The 24,085-nt window shown below is 38.8% G+C and overlaps 1 protein-coding gene across 2 annotated transcripts in view; it reads left to right on the top strand.

Moving 5' to 3' along the window:
• The first annotated feature begins 7,799 nt into the window (after nucleotides 1-7,799).
• LOC150076558 (uncharacterized) overlaps nucleotides 7,800-24,085 on the top strand; it is a 90,122-nt gene continuing 73,836 nt past the window's right edge. Inside the window, exon 1 of one of the 2 annotated variants that reach the window (XM_090387455.1) lies at nucleotides 7,800-7,905. The gene's annotated coding sequence lies outside the window, so the exon portion shown is untranslated. Of the gene's footprint in view, nucleotides 7,906-8,114; nucleotides 8,413-24,085 lie in introns of those variants that run through there. The other variant, XM_090387454.1, reaches the window with a different exon arrangement.

Genomic DNA, 24,085 nt, shown 5'->3' with positions numbered 1-24,085 from the left:
ATTCACTGCCTTCATATAATTTTCTACTGCTCTCTTTAAGAGGAGGTGGCTGTCTAGCCATCCCAGATAGAGAATCATTCCTGTCAACTCGATGGCTCCTTGGGTCTGCTTGCATGCACCACAGCAAAGACTGCTTGCTGACTCCAAAACACGGAATCTCTTAAATGGATTTTCTCGTACTTGCTGCTGGCTTCGCTTTGGGGCCAGCATAAATTCATGAGGTGTTATCTTGGTGACTTTTCACTCCTTCGTCGACGATATAGGCACCTCCGTAGCCAGGTGGGCAGAAGCAGCAGTGCGTAGCACACTTCTTGATTAGACCTGGGTTCAAGCCCGTGACCACCAAATACGGAGGATGCGGAAAGGTCAGGGAATGACCACCACATATCCCCGGAGCAATATGGCTTTAGTTGCTAATGCTCTTAAAAAAAACTGACAATATCTATGTCCTCACCCCAAGTTTCCTTCTCACTACGGATGTTTGAGGACTGTCGGCTGTACTTACTTGGGCGCCTGGCTTCACCTCTGTTTTCCCGACACTAGAGAAACTGTTTCAACCTTTCACACCTTTGCTCTCACCCTCCTTAATGGCCCTTACCTACTAGTGGATTTGTTCTTCAAGTATATTGCTTTTATATTGCTCCTTTAGCTTTTTTTTTTTTTTTTTTGAATTAGTTTATTTTCCTGTTTCGCTCCTTGGGCCTACTCTCTTCCTGCTCTACAGGAGTAGTGGTCATCGATAGGAATCCTTCCAAATCTCCTAACCCAGCTCTTCATGCCAGTGAATAGATAGTGGAAGACATTTTCCATGGCGATAGGACCTCACAGTAACTAAATAGCCATATGAACAATACAACATTAACACAATTCATGGTACTCTACATAACTCACACACCCATCTGGCCTTGGAAGAGCTTTGCTTCAACGCAGTTTGTGGGTAAACACTGGCACTGCTCACAGTTACACACTACGTTTGCTATGACCACTGTACATAAAATATTTGTTAAAAAGTAATAAGAATGTTATTAAGTTTAACAAGCTAGAGAATGAAAATGTTTTCTATTAGGACGGGAATTTTTAACGTTGACACTTTCTTACTCTAGGACTCTAACAGCAGAACATTCTAGAGTAAGAGATTGTGCCTCTGCATCACTTTTATAAGAGATTATCGATAACATAGCTCGAATCCTGGAATGGGCATCAGACATATCGGGTGGAAGTCTAGTCTAAAATAGTGTTATCAGTTTCTGAACAATTAAAAAAGTATGTGGACGTGTGTTTTTGTAACGGGTGGCTCCTAGAACGTCAGTTCAACTCTGCCACTTATCTCTGTGAAAAACAACACCACTACAAAAGGACCAGATGCGATTAAGGTAGGTGTGCATAATTAATATGTATTGTGTAGTTCAGGTCAGTTGGCTACTCTGAAACAGTCATCTGGAGCGATGATTCTGTGCCAAGACTTGTATAACTCCATCTTTCCTATTTCACTGTGTCCACATGAGGTAATGCTAAATCACTGGGCGGAGTAATTCTTTTGGGGCCCACTGCGGAGTGGAAAAACCTGTGGTGTTTGATTTAAAAAACTGAAAAGAAGAGTTCTGAATCCTGATTGCTAGTCAAGTCAAACCATGACTTAATCAATTTAACAGACACAATACAATCAATATCATATTACACATTATATGCAATTTCAAAAACAACAATACCAATGCATTAAGAATAATTATGCAATCAAAAATAACTATAAGGTTAAATCAATATTATCTAGCCATTTATTAGCATTAACATTAGCAAAGGCAAATGATGCAAGAAAAGCTTATATAGCATCAGCCAAAAGAAAAAAAAAACACCCTTCTCATTTCACCAATCCACTCGCTCCAAATGTTTTAGTTCTGCCTTGAATCTATTTAAGCTATCAACTTCTACGACGACAGATGGAAGTTTCTTCCAGCAATCAACCATCTGCTAGCTAAAGTAAATTTCTGCAGATCTATCCTACAAGTGTCTTTCCTCAGTTTGAATTTATGCCCTCTCAGACGATTATTCTGAGCAAGAGAAAAAATCCCATCAGCATTGAGCATGTTCAAACCATTCAAGGATTTATACACCTCAATCAGATCACCTCGCAGGTGCCTAGTCTCCAGACACTAATTTGCAAAACAAACCTTTCTTCCTAAGCACGCCCCTTTGTTCCATTCACTAATCTTGTTGCCCTTCTCTGTACTCATTCCAACAGCTCTGCATCCCCCTTAAAATGAGGCTCCCAGACCTGTACGCGGTACTCAATGTGTGGCCTGACCATTGCCTTATACGAGGGTAAAACACCTCCTTATCCCTGCTAGAAATATTCCTGTATATCATTGACAAGACACCATGGCTACACTTGCAGACCGTCTGCACTGCTGAAAACTTCATAACTGCCTGCATAATTACCCCCAGGTCCTTTTCACTCTCTACCACTGTCAGTGTAGTACCACACAGTTGATACATTACTCTGGGGTTACTGCCTCCCAAATGCAGAACTGTACATTTGTCAATGTCAAACTTGAGTTGCCACCTCTCAGCCCACCTGCTCAACTTTTCTAGATCCTGTTGCAGCAGTGTACTGTCAGTGTCATTAATAACCCTGCCGACCTTCGTATCGTGTGCAAACTTGGACATTAAGCCTGATATATACCATCATTAATAAATGTAGAAAACAACACTAAACTCTGATGGACTCCACTAATAACATTATTCCACAGAGTAGTGTCCATTGAAGAAGACTATACAAGTACAACCATGATTAACACAGCAAGAACAGTAAATTATTACATGAAATATTCTGTAGTGTATTCTATGGTCGATTTGCCTGTTCTGCTGGATCCTCAGGGGCTCACATCTAGTGAGTATGAGCTTGGCACACCGAGGGTCCTGAGCTGGATGTCATTGTTATCTTTCGTGGTGATTCCCTTCTACATCTCTCTCTCAGGGTAATTTAGAATTTTTTTAACTGATGCAGCAGAAGCTGCAGACTTACTTGCACTATACGGGTAGTAATAATAATGAGAAACTCCGTTTTCCGTGGGGGGGGGGGGGATTTCTGTCTCTAACTGAGACTGAATAACTCAGCCAAGGAGCGAAAAGAGCCTATAAAATTTCCTGGCGTCATTGACGGAATTCTTCACCCAACATAGGAGGGACTGTAACAATGCCACTGTACTACCGCGCAAACTTTAGATATCTGAATTAAATGCATTTGCAATACGAGACAGCTGCAAAACTTGCAACTATCCAACTAAGAGTCATTACTTTTCAGGGTTATAGAGACTGTGCCATACAAATTAAATTCAACACAAACCAGATCAGAAGTAGTTCAATACAGTGACTAACCTAGTTTTCCTCCGTTTAAACACCTTGGAAGCAAACTGTTGACGCGCACAAAAAATATGCTAAGTAGTACTGGAATAATTATGCAACCTTGCTCGACCAGTTTAGCGTGAAGATTTTCGTAAAACACAAGTCATATAGCACACGGCTCTAATTTTCTTTGACTCCACAGTAACAAAGATCAGTATTTGCAAGCCCAAAAGCGAAAAGTTTTTCTTTCAAGGAGCATGCCTTCTAACAGTGATGGCATGCTCCTTGACAAATAGGAACGGTACGATTCTTCGTCGAATAAGTAGTGAAGCACGGAGGACTACAGAAAGCTAGGATAATCTTATCCGTTGAGCATGCCTTCTAACAGTGAAGGAAGTCTCTAAACACATTGAACACCACTTCCTATTCCTTTGTCAAGAAAGAATCTGAACTCAGGGAAAAAAAACATTTGGAGAGATATACAAAAGAGGTGGTGTCCTACCAGTGCCGGACAAAGATATTTTCTCAATGTCCAAAGCTCTTGTTGGGATTTGTCTCTTGATATGGTAAGTAATGCCCCGTAAGTCAAAACCAAATCGAGTGGAAGGGCTCCAGAAAGCACCAGCAGGACTACCGCGGAGACAGTACGTAAGCAGTATGTACGCATTGCATTAAGCTTATTTTGAAATCTGACAATTTCTGAACTGTAGAACCATGCTCCAGCAGCGAAGGTAACCATAGGGAGGAAGACAGCATTACAATACAACAAGAGAGTTTTGCGATAGAGTCCCAATTTGCCTTAGAGGTTGGGATGATAGAACCAGTGAATTTTCGGAATTTCTTACTGAGATGTAGAAGATGAGGTTGAGGAAGTGTATTGTCATCCATTCCACCGTCTATCGGCTTGAACAAGGCGCGACAGCCTAAGTTCATTGTGAACACCTGCCATGAATCTGGTTACTGCTGCTCTGTCCACTCTCCATCCAAAAGTAGAAAATTATCGAACAACCCAAAAAATTGCAGTTTCTGTAATATTGTCTGTGGGTGTCGCACACTGCTGTAGGCACCGTCCTCGCCACACCGGGTGCAAAAGGCCCTGATTCGAATCTCCCGTCGATGATTTCTATGGGCTTTTTTCACTCCGTGGCTGAGTTAATTGGTCTGAAGCGTATATCCCGGAGTTTTCGTCCAGTAAAGCAGGCAAATCAACTAGAGAATACACTAAATACACATGAGCAGTTGAAAGTAAATTTCCACATTACCCTAATATAATAGTTTAGTTTCTATTATACTGCCAACAATTATCCCGGTTTCGAAGTCTGTCAGATCACTTGCCTTAGCATGTCGATCCAGGATTTCGTATGGACCGCATGCCAAGAACTTGTAGTATCGCATTTATCGTTTCTCCCTGTGACATTTGTGCCAGGGTGTGGAGAGGAGTGGCAACTTGCTGAAACACGGGTGGCGATTATAATGGTTTGACAGAACAGTGTATGTGAACAGACAGGACAGCCTACTTCATCACGACAATCGATTAGCATACACTCTGTGACATTAAAATTGCAGCACGCAGAAGGGAATCATCAGAAGTGCATTCAAATCAGCAGGTGGATGACTTGCGCCGAGAAATACCTATGATTAAAATACGGGACCAATCAGGGGATGATTCAGCTGATATAAAAACGAACATAGTGATCTTGGAATTAAAAGCAACGCGTGCGCTTCCATCTCCTTGGATCTTACTTTCAGAGTGCAAGGAGATTATACAAAACACAGAGATATCACGCTTGACATCAGTAACCCAACGACTTCAACAGAGGGCAGATTATCAGTATTCCAAAGCCGCATGGTCGCTTTGTCGTGTGCAGAACGTGTAGACCATGACAATACACGCGTGAACAAATGTTGCGGGACGGTACGATAGTTTGTCGAATAAGTTGTGAAGCACGGAGGACTACAGAAAGCTAGGATAATCTTATACGTTGACAGGTTTATATTGCACCTGCAGCCATGCTGGATACCATTGTAAGAGTTATGACATCTCATTGTTACCACATCACCTGTCAAACCATTGCATGCGACTGACAAAAGGGCTCACTGTGCATACCAGCCAGTGTGTTGATTACCCTTGACCACTGCTCATCTTCAAGAGTGTTTGGAATGGTGCCGCATCTGGACCACCTCGGAAACAAAATGGCTTCAAGTGATCTTCAGCGATGAATCCTGCTTTTGTTTGGCGCCCGATGATCGCTGCATACATGTGTGGCTACCAGGTGCTGAACGAAATAATTCCAGAACTATTTCTGAACGCAATACTGCATGCCCTGCTGGTGGAGAGCGGTCAGTTTTCATAGTTGGTATCATTGGTGTTCGTCAATGGCAATCTGCCTCCAAGATTTCGGAACCATCTCTCTTCCCTTTCTTACTGGGGTGCTTTACGTCTTTTTCCACAGTACAACAGTCCTGAACACAATTCAGGAGTTTCCTTTGAGTGTCTTCATAGTGTTGACATACTGTCTTGGCCAGCGAGGTTGCCCGTTTTCTTTCCCAACGAACCTTATGGACCATGATTGGATGCCATCGACAGAGCCAGCAAAGTCCATGGATATTGTATAGAACTAGGTACAAAAGGCTTGGTGGGAAATACCACAGGAAGGTATTTAACACCTGTACAACTCAATGCTGAGACGCTTAGCTCAATGCATTTGCAACTGTGTGGACTTTTATCATATTTATTTGTCCATCGTAAGCATCATTTCGTGTCATTAAATATGTTCGCACATATTAGAAAATAATAATAAAATTCTTTATTAACAAAATTTTACAAAGATACGATTCCCGTTACAGGGATCCAGAGGAATCTAACAATCTAATTGGAGACATTATTTTACTTACATATAAAACATAGAAAACTGCATAGAATATTCATTGAGTACAAACAACATTCATACAATAGAACAACAATATACATGCAGCATTCAGGGAATACATCAATCACAACGAATATATCGCTTTCTCGACATAAGATTAACCTAAATAGCTTTGAGTTGTCGATAATTGCATTTGAACTGGACCTTCTGATACTGATGATATAGGTCTGTACTGTAGAGTATAGCCCTAGATCCGGATATAATGTGGGAGACCTATTGTGCCAGTCTGGACATCTTTCGCTTGACATTTTGTTATGTGTTCTTTGACTTCTTAGTTATCATTACTCAAATATCCTCTTGTATTCCTGTTCCTTCAGGGTTTTGCAATTACAATGTCACACAGTGTATTTCTTTATAATTTGAGGTTAGTCATTAAACCATTAATTTCCATATATGCCATCCACTTTCGGTTGACACAGAGCTTTGAATGACACAAGCGAGGGAGTAAAATTACATTACTATATAATACAGGTGTAAAAACACCATAGACTCTTCTTACCAACCTTTGTATCGTCTGCAAACTTGGACATTAAGCCATATACCATCATCAATATCATTTATAAATACAGAAAAACAACAATGGATCCAACACTGAACCCTGAGAGGCTCTACTAATAACATTAGTCCACGAAGTGCGGTGTCCATTTATTACTACTCTCTGTCTTCTCCCACTCAACCATTCCTTTATCCATAGCAGCAATTTGCCTCCAATGTCACCGCGCTCCAATTTGTGCAGCAGTCTTCGATGTGCAACAGTATCAAATGACTTTCTAAGATCCAAATATATGATATGAAAATTATTCTTTGCATCCAGTTCCTTTGTGACCACATCATAGTATCCAATCAAATTGGTCAGACAAAACTTCCCCTTAACAAAACCATGCTGTGTCCGAGCTATAATTGAAGTCTTGTCTAAATGATCCTGGAATGCTTCTTTAACCAGTGCTCCATTAATTTCTCTGGAATAGAACTTCAAGTAACATGTATATAATTACTTGTGTCGCTCTTTGATCCTCCTTTGTGAATTGGAGTCACATTTGCACATTTCCAGTCCGTGGATAACTCCACTGAGTCCAAGGAAGCGCTCATAATTATGGCGAAGGGTTTGCTCGCTTCCTTTGCTGCCTCCTTTAATATAAGTGGATAGATCCCATCCACCACAGGCACCTTTCTTATGCTTATCTTCAAGAATTAAGATCCTCAAAAAAATTTTTTGTAACTTCAACAATATTAAGAGACAGAGAGAGGTGTGTGTTAATACTTGCAGAATAAAAATCATAAAAATATTCCATATAGATGTGAACAATAATAGTTCACAGCTATATATATTTTAGATATCAACCTGACAAATGTATTCCGAATTATTTGTATTCCATGATTGTTTTAATACTATACGTATTAAAATAAACACGAAATATAAAATTAATTACCTACAAAACTGTGCAGTTGATTTTTAAGTCCTCCACTTCTTTTTTAAATTTTTCACTTAAAAAAGAATTCATACCACCAGGAGGCTACAAGTAAACTCTAATCACCATCATGGAAGAAGGTGTATTATGTACACCAGGTGGTTGGTGGTTATGTAAACAACGTGTAAAGACAGATCTGGATGTTTTTTTGTATTCTTCTCAAGGTCGTTAGATCTCTTTATCTTAAAATGTATATTAAATAATATATAAATATTTTCTGTAGATATAAAAATATTTATGAAATTTATGTGCTTGACTGTTTCCAACACTAAGCAGTTCACAGACCAGTAAAGTTCCCCTTTACGTAATGATCCGCCAGTTGCGGAGACGGCGGTTTTTTTGCATGTCTGGGTTAGTTTTTTCGAGCCGCTCAGCGGATGCGTTGAGACGAAAGCTATGACGTTAGTTCTTCTGTCAGTTCACTGTCGAATTCCAATACACTTTATTTGATTAAAATGCAGTCGGAGATTTCGTTTCATGCACTTACAAATTGGAGGTACTAGTTTCTATTTTCTCCCGAATGGAGACAGTGTACTTGGTTATATTGATTTGAATGTTTTCGTAGTTTGTTGGCTGGTGAAACTTGTGTAGTGATTCATGCAGCAAAGGCTTACGCTGTTTCTCAAGGAGAGTAGACCGTATGTTAAACACCATATTGAGATGGAGAAGAGGTAAGAATGATTGTCTTTACTTCTTATAAAACGAGTAAATTGCACTGCTGAAGAAAACTTTACGCGGTGAATTTTTTAAACGACTGTTTATACAATGCTGGAAGTTTTAACAGAATTCTTAAAAACATCTGAAATTCGTGTCAGATTTATAACAGATATTGTAGAAGAAACGTTTTACTTGTTTCTTGCTTAATATGAACTGCGTAAGTGCACGTTTATATTATTTTATTATAAATTATTCAGGTTGTGCTGTTTGAAAACCAAGTTCGAATGCAGATCGCTAAGCATATATGAATTCGTAAATATGACCATTTGTTTTCTTCATTAGTTGTACACAATTGGTCGTTTTTCGTCCAGTTTAAGAAACTTTCCATGTAAATCAAGTAATCATTTAAAATTGATTCGTATTGTAGCCAAGCACATAATAAATAAAGTTGAAAGGTTTCCAACTTTCTCTTTACCACAAGTTGTAATTTAAAATGTGAATGCAAAAATTAAATGTACAAGGAATGAAATTTGGATACTTTTTTGATTTTCCCTAATTAAGGTAAAAAAAGCAGCAGAAAATATTATGTTGTTCACACCAAAAATGTGTTCTTTGCATATAAACTGGGTGTTTATCATATTCAGCATTTATTAGCATCTTTCTGCCTTTTCCAGTTGTCTTTTCAGACACTTTTTAAGAACATGTGCCTAGCTCATTTGGAGCAACAATGTAACATTGCCTTGATAGTATTGTTTCCCCCCCCCCCATGTAAAGAAAAGGGAATTATTACCATAAAAACAGCTTTTATTTTGGATGACATGAAAAATTAGTAAGGGAAAGATATATCTGGTTAAAATCATTATGATAAATTTATTATGTATTTGGTTTAAATTATTATGATAAATTTATTATATATTTGGTTTAAATTGTAAATAGGAATTTTGGCAACAGCTGCTGTTAACATAAAAATAATAACAAAAAAGAAGCTTTTGGTTACTCAAACCAGATATATTGTGGTCCTTGAGGCCGTCACAGACATTCTTTCAGGTATCACAAGCTGGGTTTGCTACCTGGTAGTCTAAAATGTTGCTGTAACTGATATTCAAGTGGACTGAATTTTGGTGAAGTCCAGTCATTCTCCAACAACCATATCCTCTGTTAGCACCTTGACAGTTGTGGGACTGTTAGTAACCCTGGGTATAACTTGTCTACAAATCCTTAAATATGGCACCTGGTATGACCACTCAAGTGTGAATCAACATAAGCAGGGCTCAAGACATGGCATCTATACCACGTAAAGGAATCCTGCACTTTTGTGTTATCATGCAATACTAGGTGGTAGATGTCTCTCGTCAACTTTGGCAATACCATCACTTTGCTTTTTGGAGGCTTGAAGTGGTGGAACCCATGTTTAGGCTGCAGAGAAAAGCTCCCCCCCCATCTCTTTAATCATGCAGTATGATTGATATCTTTTGAAGTTGTGATGAGCGTCATAGTGAGATCCAATCTTTACATTTCGAGGGCACAGGTCTAAAACAGTGTTGGCAAGATGGCTTCTACCTAGTCTGGCAGACTGAATCTATTGGTAACTCTCTAGGAGGCATTCAGATCAGCTAGTGTATAATCTTTCTACCTCTGCTCTGCTAGGTAGGGACTGGAGGGAGCCCGAGTAATGTGTATGCTGTGACCATTGTCAAGGCCACATTACATCAAAGAGCTGGGTATATTTTTGCTGTGTATACATCATATCCAAAATTTCAGTACTTCATGCATCATGTCCTCCACACTTTCTTACTATTGAATACATCATAAATAGTCATAAATATTGAATACATCATAAAAAAACTAATATAACAAACTTATCTCTGATAAAATCTAAACCTCCCAAACACTTCCTCGTACATTTCACAAATATATGTAGGCGCCTCCGTAGCCAGGTGGGAAGGAGCAGCAGTGCGTAGCACACGCTTCTTGATTAGACCGGGGTTCGAGCCCGTCACCACCAAATACAGAGGATGCGGAAAGGTCAAGGAATGACCACCGCATTTCCCCGAGCAATATGGCCTTAGTTGCTAATGCTCCTAAAAACCAAACAAACAAACAACAAATATATGTGGTCTCAGTGATGTCCGTTTCCACTTAATTTTTGTGACAGAATCCCAATTATCAGTTGATTCAACCCACATGCATACTTGATATGCAATCAAGTATGCATGTGGGGGAGGGGGTCATGCATATAAAATTCTGCAACTATGTACTTTATATATAATATAAATGCAAAGGAACATTTATATATTAGACCTATTTATTTTCAATTTCATTATAAATTTTAAATTTAGGCCTATTTTAATGTGTATATTAGAATTCACAATGAATCTATATTAGCAAATTTGAGTAAATTCCAGATTACACTGTATATCATTAATAAAAATTCACAGTACAATTCCTTTCGTTTCAAAGGTAATACTTTGTGCATATGTCTGCTCTGATATTCCCAGAGTGGGCATATGCACTCAGAGACTTTGTAATTTGGAATCTCCTCTTTTTGAGGAGATTAAAATCTCTAGCTTAAAATCTTTCTACCCCATTCTGCCAAATTCATCTGTTGCCTCTATCGTTATCCCAACTCCACAAATAATTTGGAACTCTTTGACTTCCTTTCTTTGAAACTTGGCTCTCTTTGGTCCAACTATAACAGCGAGGTAATTTTCCTTGGTGATTTTAATGTTCAGAACTCCGGTTGGCTTCTGTTTTCTAGTAACACAGACCCAGCTGTTTGAGATACTAAGGCTTTTGCAATTACTGATAACCTCGCATTGTATTGTTCATTTACCTACCAGAGTACCACACAGCAATCACCCTCGATCTTTTTTTTTTTTCTCACGAACAACCCTTCCAGGTACACAGTCAAAGTGAGTGGTCCTCTAGGCACTTCAGATCACAACTTGGTGGTCCTTTATCTTGTAGCCATTCCCAGCCTCATATTATTTGGCATTATAATAATGCAAAATGGGATGATTTGCAAGACTTCTGTTCTTTTCCTTGCTTGGATTGCTGTTTTAATTTTTTTGGGGTTCCTATACCTCAATTATTATTATTATTATTATTAGCCATATGGTACAAGGAAGCCTGAGGCTTATGCTGCACCAGCCAAAAAAAAATTTCTGAATTACCCTGTGTGTGTGTGTGTGTGTGTGTGTGTGTGTGTGTGTGTGTGTGAGTGTGAGAGAGAGAGAGAGAGAGAGAGAGAGAGAGAGAGAGAGAGAGAGAGAGAGGGGGGGGGGGAATCACCAAGAAAGGGAAGAATGATGATATCCAGCTCAGGACCCTGGGTGTTCCAAGCCCATACTCACCAGATGTGAGCCCCTGGGATAATGCCATGCATTGTGCTGCATTAAAATATCTTCCACTTTTCTGACTATCTGTGAAGCCTGACCATATCATCTGCAAATTTTAACACCACACCCTCTCTCCCTTTGGCAGTGTCATTATGAAAATTGGAAATGATGGTGCTAGAACTGATCCTTATCCTTCAGATTCCCCACTTCTTACATTAGCCCATTCTGAAGAGTTGCCATTAATCATGGACTGCAGGCCTCCTTAGAATTTTACCAGTGATTCCATGTTTCATCTTATACAGTAATCTCTCTTGAGGGGCAGAGGCAAATGCATTACTAAAATCCAAATAAATGTCAAAATTATTTCTTACTCTAGCTCATACGTAATGTGTCAAATTAGCTAACCTGATTAGTTAAACGTGGTTTTCCCTGTCTCTCCTTTAGAATTCCATATGTTTTGAAATGTCCCTGCGTTACACTCATTATTGCTTCCATTATTTTCTCCACCACTGAAGTCAGACTGAACAGTTTGAAGTTACTTCTCCATTAGCACTGCCTTTATATATTGGTGATACATTGGCATTTCTTAAGTCCAGTGACGTTCTCATAACAAAACCAGCTATGGGAAAATTTGAATTTCCTTTGTGCTCCTGAAAATTTGAAAAATCAGCAAAAATTGTTTATTTTTTTTGATGCCACCTATATTTTCTGAATTTAGCTGTGAAAAATTCATGTTCTATATTAGAAACATATTTTTAATTAATTTTTGAAAATTAAAACTCCATTTAGACTTGTCGATGAGCAAATACAAATTTAAAAACTGCGTGCTTCAACAAACATATTGATTAGAGGTCAGCCAGTCATTAACAGGAGTGCTCAGTGCAAGAAATATGAGGTGTGCACATCAACAGTTTGATCCCAGACATATCAATGTCACAAAGCCAGTGAGTGTTACCAATTAGAGAAGAGTGCACTGCACTAAAAAGAGTATGCTATCAGTAACTGAATATGACATGTCAATCAACATGTGCATATAATTAGGTTTAACTTAATCATGAATTTTTCCTAATTGTGCAATAATTAACAGATATTTCTGGAATTTTCTGCAGAGAATTTCAAAGAAAATATTTTAAAAACAAGTATTAGAAGTTTCAGCTGGGTGGATGGAGTAGTGAAGCACAAATTGCTGAAATATTGTTGTAGTGAAATCGACCCATGTGACTGATTCCAGGTTAATCCTTGCCACCTCCTTTAAAGTTACTGGAAATACCAACTCCAGAAGTTGGGAGTTGTGTATTGCCTTTCGGCTTGAAAATTTTCCCTAAATGTGCATTTACACCTAGAACATGCTAAGGGAGTTTGTTTTTAATGGTCAGATGTGTCCAGGTTGATTAGCATTAGTAGAGGCATTTGATGCAAGAAAGCAAGCTTATGCAGCATCAGCCAAAAAAAAAAAACCCACTTCCACTTCACCCCTCTGTTCGTTCAAAATACCTGTCCAGCTGAGCCTTAAACTTATTTAGGCTATCAACCTCCACGACAAGAGATGGAAGTCTGTTCCACCAACCAACCACCCGCTGGCTAAAGGCAAATTTCCGCACGTCTATCCCACATCTGTCTTTCCTCAATTTGAATTTATGCCCTCTCAGGTGATTATTCTGAGCTAGAGGAAGAATCCCATCAGCATTGAGCATGCTCAAACCATTCAAGGCTTTATACACCTCTATCAGATCACTTCGCTGGTGCCTGGTCTCCAGACTCCGTAATTTGCAAAACTTAAGCCTTTCTTCGTAAGAGCACCCCTTTGTTCCATTCACTAATCTTGTTGCCCTTCTCTGTACTCGTTCCAGCAGCTCTACATCCTTCTTGAAATGAGGCCTCCAGACCTGTATACAGTACTCTAGGTGTGGCCTGGCCATTGCCTTATACAAGGGAATAATCACCTCCTTATCCCTGCTGGAAAAATTCCTGTATATCATTGACAATACTCCATGAGCTACTCTTGCAGCCCGTCTGCACTCCTCAGAGAACTTCATATCTGCCTGCACAACCACCCCCAAGTCCCTTTCATTCTCTACCACTGTCAGTGTAGTACCACAGAGTTGATACATTGCTCTGGGGTTGCTGTTTCCCATGTGTAGTACTTTACATTTGTCAATGTTAAACTTCATTTGCCACCTCTCAGCCCATCTGCTCAACCTTTCCAGATCCTGTTGCAGCAGCATAGTGTCAGTAGTGTCCTTGACAACCCTGCCAACCTTTGTATCGTCTGCAAACTTGGACATTAAGCTTGATATACCATCATCAATATCATTTATAAATACAGAAAACAGGACCCAACACTGAGCCCTGAGGGACTCCACTAATAACATTAGTCCACGATGAGCAGTGTCCATTGATTACCACTCTCTGTCTTCTCCCCCTCAACCACCCCTTTATCCATAGCAGCAATTTGCCTCCAATGTCACACTGCTCCAATTTGTTTACATATATATAGACAAGACCGTTGAAATGGCGATTTCAGTTGGAGGTGTTATTGTGCAATAGATGCATCCCACTGCTTATGTAGGTCTGTGCCAGAAAAATCCACATCAGTCTAGGATGTGCTGAAGTATGCATGTGGGGGGGGTCATGCATATAAAATTCTGCAACTATGTACTTTATATATAATATAAATGCAAAGGAACATTTATATATTAGACCTATTTATTTTAAATTTCATTATTAATTTTAAATTTAGGCCTATTTGTATATATATTTATTAGAATTCACAATGAATCTATATTAGCACATTTGAGTAAATTCCGATTACATATGTATATCATTAATAAAAATCATCACAATTTAATATCCAAAAAAGAAATAACACAAAATTATTCAGTAAAATTTCTAATCAGTGTACTGTCTGTAGATCAGTGGTCCATGTGTTTACTGAATATTGAGTTTTTGTAAGCTCTTCCAACCCTATACAGAGCTATTTCAGAATATAAACAGAAAATTATTTATTAAATTTTAGTACAATCATGTAAAACTGGACCCACCCTCACCAAATGTCAACTTTCACATGTTAAAAAGGATTAAATCTATTTGAAAGTAATGATAAATGATGATAATTGACTAATTATTATTATTTATTTTTTTTATGAAAACCCCAAACACAAGAGGTATTAGAACCTATAGTACTTAGTACCGTGCATGGGTTGGAAGCCGACCGGGCTAGCTGGGTGGATAAAGTGCCTGCCTGGCAACCCAAAGGTCGCGGGTTCAATTCCCGCCTCGGGCTTGGATCAAAATACTGCAAAAACCTTGGGAGGTGCATTATGGCCACAGAAGCCTATGCGCCAACAACTACCAAAAAAAAGCATGGGTTGGAGGTTTAGAAGACGAAAGAAGATAGTTGTTGACATTGGACTTGAACTTCTGTAGACTAATTATCAGGAAATGTTTTGAATGAATAAACGAGGAAGATGAAAAGTTGGTTCTGTTAGTTTGAAGATGGACAATAAATGGATTTTGGCTGATGGTGACGTGTTCAGACTGTTTTGAAAGAGAGAGCAGGAATTATAGAAGCCAGTTCAGAAGAACAGTGCTCATGGAAGTATCTGTAGAAAAGTCATGCAGCAGAAGCAGAATGTCTATGAACCAGAGAGTGGAGAGATGTCATTAATTAACCTAACTGCCCTCTTCTGAATGGAATCTAGAATTCTGAGAGAAGTTTTGGGAGCACAACCCTAGATGTGGGAACAATATTCCATGGTAGGGCAGATTTGCGATTTTTACGTATGTTACTTTTCTTCCAAACAGCTGTTTGGAAGAAAAGTAACACCGAGAGTGAAAGAGAAAACCAAGTTTTTTTAGATGCAGAGAAAGCAATATTTGTAATGTGCTTGTGCCAAGAGAGATTAGAAGTTAGGGTAATCCCCAAAACAAATATATCATCTTGCCTAGAAATCGGAGTGTCACCAAAGATAAGCATAGGTGCAGAAGAATCCTTTTTGCAAGATATAAGAAAGGACTGAGTTTCAGAAAGATTGAAATAAACTAAGTTGGCTTTGTCCCTCTGGAGATCGGCATTTAGGGAATTGGTAGCGGATATTCGAGAAGTTGAAGCTGATTGAGCAGGGCAAGGTTTCTCAAACTGGAAAGTTGAATGCAATGTGCTATCGTAAGCAAAAACTATGGATAGGATTAATGGTCAATGGAGGAAGGCCTCATTGATATGCAAGAGGAAAAGAGTGGGGGAAAGAACTGAACCTTGGGGGACGCCAGCATTAGTGGAGAAGTTAAAAGACAAAGAACCCATCTACCATCACCCTCAGTGAGCAGTAAGAGAGAAAATTGGATAACCAAATACAACAAACAGTTGGCAAACCATAAGTTGGAAGCTTGTTTGGAAGCCCTTTATGCCAGACACAATCGAAAGCCTCTGAGATGTCAAGAGCAACTGCTTGTGTTTCACTGAACTTTTCCATTGGATTTGTCCATAAATGGGTAACATAAGCCAGAATATCACCAGTGGATCGACACTGACTGAATCCATACTGGTGATCATTGATCACCAGTGATCACCATACTGGTGATCAGACGGAAAGTTTCTAGGTAGTTTAAGAGTTGGCAGTTAATTGATTTCTCCATTACTTTAGAAAGAGTAGAAGTAATTGAAATGGGATGATAATTGGATGGGAGGGTGGTTTTGTCACCCTTTTTAGGAACTTTCTTGATATGAGCAAATTTCTAAGCAGAAGGAAAAACACCTTTGGAATAAGAAAGTGAAAAAAGGTGGCAAAGAACAGGAGTAAGTTCAGGAGCACAGGTTTTGAGAATAAGTGGAGAAATGCCATCAGTACTTGGAGTTTTCTTAGCATCAAGATTCATTAAAATCCTTCTGACATCCTTTTGATGAAAGACCACAGGAGGCTTTGAATGGAGTGTGTTGGAAACGGTGAGAAGTGTTTTACCAAGATCATTAATACATGAGTTGGAACAAAAATGGGATGCTAGCAGATCAGCTTTATCCTCAGCTGAAGTGACAACAGAACCATCTGGTTTTGACAGAGGTGGGAGCAGAGATGGGCAAAAGTTGCAGCCAATAGCTTTGGCAAGAGACCAGAATGCTCGGCTACCATAAGCGCAAAAAGCAAGTTTTCTACTCTTAGCCGGTTCAAAATCTAGTTTGGACTGATTAATAACTGCTTTACAATTGTTGTGAGCTTTGGTGTAGGCAGAAAATGAAACTGAAGAATTGGAAACAAGCCAATTACGATATGCAACATTCTCTTGAACAGCCTTAGCACATATATTGGAAAACCAGGGTTTAGATAAAGGATGAGATTTTAAGGTGGAGTGTTGAATAAAGGATACCATTCCTACAAGAATAATTTCACTGACACCATGTCAGCAAATGTTGACATCAGAAGTTTTGAAACAGTAATCCGACCAAGGAAAAGAAGAAAAGAAATCTCGCAGGTCATCCCATTTTGCATTCCTGTAATGACAAACAACATGAGGTTGGGAATAGCCATGAGATAATGACTCCATTGGAAAAGAGACAATCAGTTTAGATCTGAGGTACCTAAAGGACCACTCATTTCAACTGTGTACTTAGAAGGGTTGTTTGTGAGAAAAAGATTAAGCATATTGGCTATATGGTTAGGATTGTCCTGTATTCTGGTAGTAAATTAATCAGAGGAGTTTACCTCAATATAGTACGTGGAACATTTCCGTATGAAACCCTCCAGAAATTAAAACGGAAAAAACGAAAAAATCGACAACTTACCGGTACATTAAAGTAAAATAAAAATAATTAAATAATCAATTTAACACAATTCAAAATCAATTCAAAACAATAAAATACAAATTAACGCAATTAAAAGAATCTAACGAAAATATTCAAAACGATTTTCCTTCCTGAAGCTGACAATGCTTTTCGACCGACTGTCGTGATCACAGGAATGAAAATGGATTATTTTCATTCCTGTGATCACGACAGTCGGTCGAAAAGCATTGTCAGCTTCAGGAAGGAAAATCGTTTTGAATATTTTCGTTAGATTCTTTTAATTGCGTTAATTTGTATTTTATTGTTTTGAATTGATTTTGAATTGTGTTAAATTGATTATTTAATTATTTTTATTTTACTTTAATGTACCGGTAGGTTGTCGATTTTTCCGTTTTAATTTCTGGAGGGTTTCATACGGAAGTGTTCCACGTACTATATTGAGGTAAACTCCTCTGATTAATTTACTAATATTATTATCAACGTAGAACACATTGAGTATTACAGCTCTGATTCATACTATGTATTCTGGTAGGTAAATTAACAATCTGTGCAAGGTCATTATTAATTGCAAAAGCCTCAGCATCTCGACACTAGCTGGGTCAGTGTGACTAGAAAACGGAAGCCAGCTGGAGTTGAGAATATTAAAATCACCAAGGAAAATTACCTCACTGTTTGGAAAGTTGGACTGGATGAAGTCAAGTTGCAAAGAGTGGAAGTCAAAGAGCTCCAAGTGATTAGTAGAACTGGGAGAACGGTAGAGACAACAGATGAATTTGACAGAATGAGGTAGAGAGATTTTAAGCCAAAGAAGATCAAAAAGAGGAGATTCCAAATTACCAAGTCTCTAACAGCAAATATCGTAACAGATATATACACAAGTACCACCTTTGAGGCGAAAGGAATGTTACAGTGAATAATTTGGGCAACTGAGATGAGCATTGGTTGAATCAACTGATAACTGAGATTCTGTCAGAAAAAGTACAATGTGTTTGGCAAACTGAGTGGAAATGGGCATCACTGAGATTAGAACCGAGACCATGTATATTTGTGAAATGAACTAGGAGGTATTTGGGAGGTTTAGATCTTTTTGCAGATAAGTTTGCGCTATTTGTTTGACAATTTGTGGTGTATTCAATAGTAAGAAAAAGTGGGGGAACTGAAGTAATGAAATTTTTGGATATGGCATGCACATGGTAAGAATATACCCAGATCCTTGACATGACGTGGCCTCGACAATGCCCCCCACATACACACTACTTGGACTCTCTCCAGTCACTATCTGGCAGAGAAGAGGCAGCAAAATTATACACTAGCTGATCTGGAAACCTCCTAGAGAGAGTTACTAATAGGTTCGGTCTGGTAGCTGGCAGCTGGCCTGCGAAAACCGTTATAGAGATATAACCTCGAAATGTGAAGAAGTTTGAATCTCGCCATAGTGTTCATCCTAACCTCAAAAGACATCAATCATACTGCATGATGGAAGAGAAGGGAAGGATTGACTGGAACTTAGCTCTGGAGACTTGAAGTGCGTTCTGCCACTTCAAGCCTCCAATAAGCAAAGTGTTGGTATTGCACCAGTTGATGAGAGTCATCTACCACCTAGTATTGCCTGGTAACACAGAGGCGTCATTCCTCCATGTGGTTTAGGTGCCACACCTCAACTCGTGCTTACTTCGATTCATACCTGGGTGGTCACCCACAATTTGCTTGTGCATGGGGGTTATACCCAGGATTACCAACAGTCCCACCATCGTGAAGGTGCAAGCAGAGGATTTGGCTTTCACAGACTGTCCGGCCGGACTTCGCCGAAATTGGGTCACTTAACTTCAGTGTCACCCGAATATCAGTTCCATCAGTGGTAAAAATTAATGATAAAAGGAGATACACTAGTATAAAATTTAAAACTTATACGAACTTCACGAATGTGGTAAGATAGTAGATTTTTGCACAAGGGGAAATATGTGAAAATATTTAATACATTTCTCATTAATTTTGCTTTTGTGGTGTCTGCAAATGCTTATGAGTTTGACTCTCCTGTTTTAGACTAATGGATTTACATCATCATTAAAATCTGGACTTCCAAATTATCAATAAATAGTAAATTTAGTAAATACAATTAATAGTATTTATTAAATTTAATAATAGTAATTATAGTATATACTGAATAAATAATAATAATTTTCATTCTGCATCAACTGATCATATTGCTTATTTCTTGAATCAAAATTCCGCAAGTGATTAGTTCTGTTAAAATTTTTACAGGTGTCTATAATTTCAGCGTTCTCCCCAGGAGCTATTGAATGGGCACACTGCCCAGTGAATTCAACTGACTGCCCGGCTAAAATTTAAGCGATTCTCGCAGTACCATATGGTACTGATCTCGATCAATATTAATTGGAACATACTATGCGATCGAGGTCAAGGTGACAGGAGCATATAATGTTAAATTATGCAATTAATTTTTCTCTGGATCGCTTAAGTCACATTTAGAAGTAACAGAAAATTTTATAATATTGTAAAGTATTAAACTTCCCCACCTGCCTACTTCATAATGCCACGCGGCTGGCAAAATTTTCTTGGTAGAACACTGAATTTGTTGTTGAAGTATAATGTATGTTTGATTTTCTCCAGCAGGTGATGTAGCAACTGTGACTTTGCCATCATTGTAATTTAGTCAAAGAAGTATGTGAAGGTGAATACTGTATTGGATTTGGGCATTTTTTTTTTTTTTTTTAAGAGAAATTAATATTTTTTAGGTAAACTCTGCCTTTCAGGTATCCCCATAGCCAGAAATCACAGGGATTGGGATCTGGTGATCGGGCTGTGGAAAGTCTAGAAATAATGCGATCGTTTCCAAATGTTGAACGGAGCAGTTCCTTCGCTTGTCAACCAACGTGGAGAGGGACACCACCTTGCACGAACACTACGGTCTCTAATCATTGCCTTTCTTGTAGAGCGAGAATGTGATCTCTTAGAAGAGCACGGTACCGTGCACTAGTTACCATACACCTTGTGGGGCCATGATGTGTAGACCCTTCAAACAAAAATGGTCCGATTATAAACTCTGCTGTGAATCCAACTGTAACGTATGGACTTTGTGGTGGTCTTTCATGCATGGCAGATGGACGAGAAGTTCTCTATATTTGGCAGTTTTGTGCATTTACCTGTCATACGAGCCAGAAATCATAGAGAAAAATCTATTCGTTGTTGCTGATTGCAAGACTTTAGTTCTTGCACTATGTGACTCTTGGGCAGGAACCACCATAAAATTATTTGAAGCACTTTATGTACAGTAGACCAAGGAAGGTTCAAGCCTCTTGACACACCTCTGGCACTACTGACTGGTAATGTTTCGCATTCTGACCTGGAGGCCATTGCAACCGCCACTTCATTAACTATCTCTATTCCGATATGTGGTCGTCCCTTGCCTGGAATTAACACCTAACTCCCCGGTCGGTCGCTTCATATTTCATTATTAGTTTTCGAAGCCCCTACTGACATCAAAGGTCCTTTAATTTTTTGATATTCACGTAGTGCTACATTAGTGTTACTTTTATTCTAGTAGAACAGTTTTACTAAAAGAGCACATTCCGTTTTTTGTAAGAGCCATAATAGTTATTGACGGTGGTGTTGGCCTTTCTGCTTTTATCTAACAGGATGTCATTAACATTAGTAGAGGCATATGATGCAAGAAAGCAAGCTTATGCGGCATCAGCCAAAAAAAAAAAAACACTTCCATTTCACCCCTCCATTCGTTCGAAATACCTGTCCAGCTGAGCCTTAAATTTATTTAGGCTATCAACTTCCACAACAAGGGATGGAAGTCTGTTCCACCACCCACTGGCTAAAGGCAAATTTCCGCACATCTATCCTACATCTGTCTTTCCTTAATCTGAATTTATGCCCTCTCAGGTGATTATTCTGAGCAACAGGAAGAATCCCATCGGCATTGAGCATGCTCCAACCATTCAAGGCTTTATACCCCTCTATCAGATCACCTCTCCGGTGCCTAGTCTTCAGACACTGTAATTTGCAAAACTTAACCCTTTGTTCCATTCACTAATCTTGTTGCCTTCTCTGTACTCGTTCCAACAGCTCTACATCCTTCTTGAAATGAGGCCTCCAGACCTGTATACAGTACTCAAGGTATGGCCTGACCATTGCCTTATACAAGGGAACAATCACCTTCTTATCCCTGCTAGAAAAATTCCTGTATATCATTGACAAGACACCATGAGCTACTCTTGCAGCCTGACTGCACTGCTCAGAGAATTTCATATGTGCCTGCACAATTATCCTCACATCCTTTTCATTCTCTGCCACTGTTAGTGTAGTACAACAGAGTTGATACGTTGCTCTGGGGTTGCTGTTTCCCATATGTAGTACTTTACATTTGTCAATGTTAAACTTCATTTGCCACCTCTCAGCCCATCTGCTCAACCTTTCCAGATCCTGTTGCAGCAGCATAGCATCAGTAGTGTCCTTAACAACCCTGCCAACCTTTGTATCGTCTGCAAACTTGGATATTAAGCTTGATATACCATCATCAGTATAATAATAATAATAAGATTCTTTATTAACATAAATTTTATACAATAGTGATTCCTTACACAGAAAGCCAGTGGAATCTTACAATTTGTTGTTTATACATGGGATTTTGTTTTATAAAAAAAAAAAAAATAATAATAATAATAATAATTAATAGATCAAAGCAAAGTATCATTTATAAATACAGAAAACAAGAATGGACCGAACACTGAACCCTGAGGTACTCCACTAATAACATTAGTCCACGATGAGCAGTATCCATTGATTACCACTCTGTCTTCTCCCCCTCAACCATCCCTTTATCCATAGCAGCAGTTGGCCTCCAATGCCACGCTGCTCCAATTTGTGCAGCAGTCTTCCATGTGCAACTGTATCAAAAGCTTTTCTAAGATCCAAATATATAATATCAAAGTTATTCCCTGCATCCAGTTCTTTTGTGACTGCATCATAGTATCCATTCAAATTGGTCAGGCAAGACTTTCCCTTAACAAAACCATGCTGTGTCCGAGCTATAACTGAAGTGTTGTCTAGACGATCCTGCAGTACTTCTTTAACCAGTTCCTCCATTAATTTTCCTGGAACAGAAGTTAAACTCACAGGTCTATAATTATTTGTGTCAGCCTTTGATCCTCCTTTGTGAATTTTGTGAAGCCAAAATAGCTTCTATGATTATTTTTTTTGAATGCTGTACGTTTAAAATTTGCTGTTGATAACATTATCAGTTGGTTTCACTTCATATAATTTAAGTACTGTCTGAGGCTATTTTAATTACCCTTGCAAAAGCCAAAGATTTTTTCCCTTTACTTTTGAAAGTAGTTATATGTTTAATTAAATTTCACATTAGTTCACTGTGATCACTGCTACCTAGTGGATCTCTTACCTGCAGATTCTTAATGCATTGTAGAATCACTGCTGGATAACCAGATAAAGAATATTACATTCTCTTATTGCTTCTCTAGCATGCTGCTTTAAAAAGTAGTCATTCAATAAATCTACAATAGTATTGATAGCATGTGAGTGAACAACTCACAAATTCTAGTCAATATCTGGAAAATTAAAGTCCTCCATTATAAGACATTCTATAATGCAAGTGCAACATCTATAATGATGTTGCACTCGCAGTAATTGTGCATAGGCCTGAACATATCCATTATGCTTTGTTAAATAGATCTACTATAACCTGTCTACAGTCCTTATCACAGAAATTACTTCACGCCTGAAATGGCAATGAAGAACTCCACACCATTTTTCTGGACATGAACTCTGCTTTCGACTCAGTCCAAATGACACCTCTACTTGCCTTATTCAAAAGATGCTACAGGTTATTTGGCAATATACTTGAGCTCCTCAAAAATTTTCTATCTAGGAGAATACCCCACTCCACAGGTAATTACAGTACAGTCTGTAGTAGAAGTGTGGATGTAGGTATCCTACAAGGTGGTTCTCTCTCAGCTCTGCTAATTGCTGCAGTATTTGTTCCTCTTATGGATCAAGTACAGCATTCTTATCATATGCTGATGATGTGTGTTATTTGCCATGTAAATGCCAGATTGGTGACTCACAAGCAAGACAAACCTCCTCAGAAACTGTAAGCAGCTGCCTAAATGCATTCTGTGAGTATACTGAATTTTTTGGCTTGTCAGTCAGTCCAGAGAAGTCAAGCTATCTCATCAAGTCGGAAGACGTCTGCTGATACTGAATTATCCTTACTTCAGGAATTAGCAGGGAATGTTTTGACTCCCCCAGACAGTGTCAAAATTCTAGGAGTAATCCTTGATGCTAACCTCACTTATAAACAACAAATCCAAGCCCATTATTCCAGAGCCTTCTGGGGTACGAAAATAGATTTGTGTAAAACTCACAATAAACAAATAATTGTAATCAAGAGTTCCTCACAACCTACTTGACGTAGCCCAGTGGTCAGGAGCAAGAGTGCATAGCACGCATTCCTTGAGTGGACCGGGGTTCAAGCCCATGACTACTAAATACGATAAATATTTGTATTGACGATTTATTGTAAACTGA

This window comes from Mastigoproctus giganteus, chromosome 13 (genome assembly GCF_048544385.1).
Source record: "Mastigoproctus giganteus isolate SK-2022 chromosome 13, ASM4854438v1, whole genome shotgun sequence".
Classification (NCBI taxonomy): Eukaryota; Metazoa; Arthropoda; class Arachnida; order Uropygi; family Thelyphonidae; genus Mastigoproctus; species Mastigoproctus giganteus.
The sequence above is the reverse complement of the archived record's forward strand: the minus strand, read 5'-3'. Positions and strand labels throughout refer to the sequence as shown.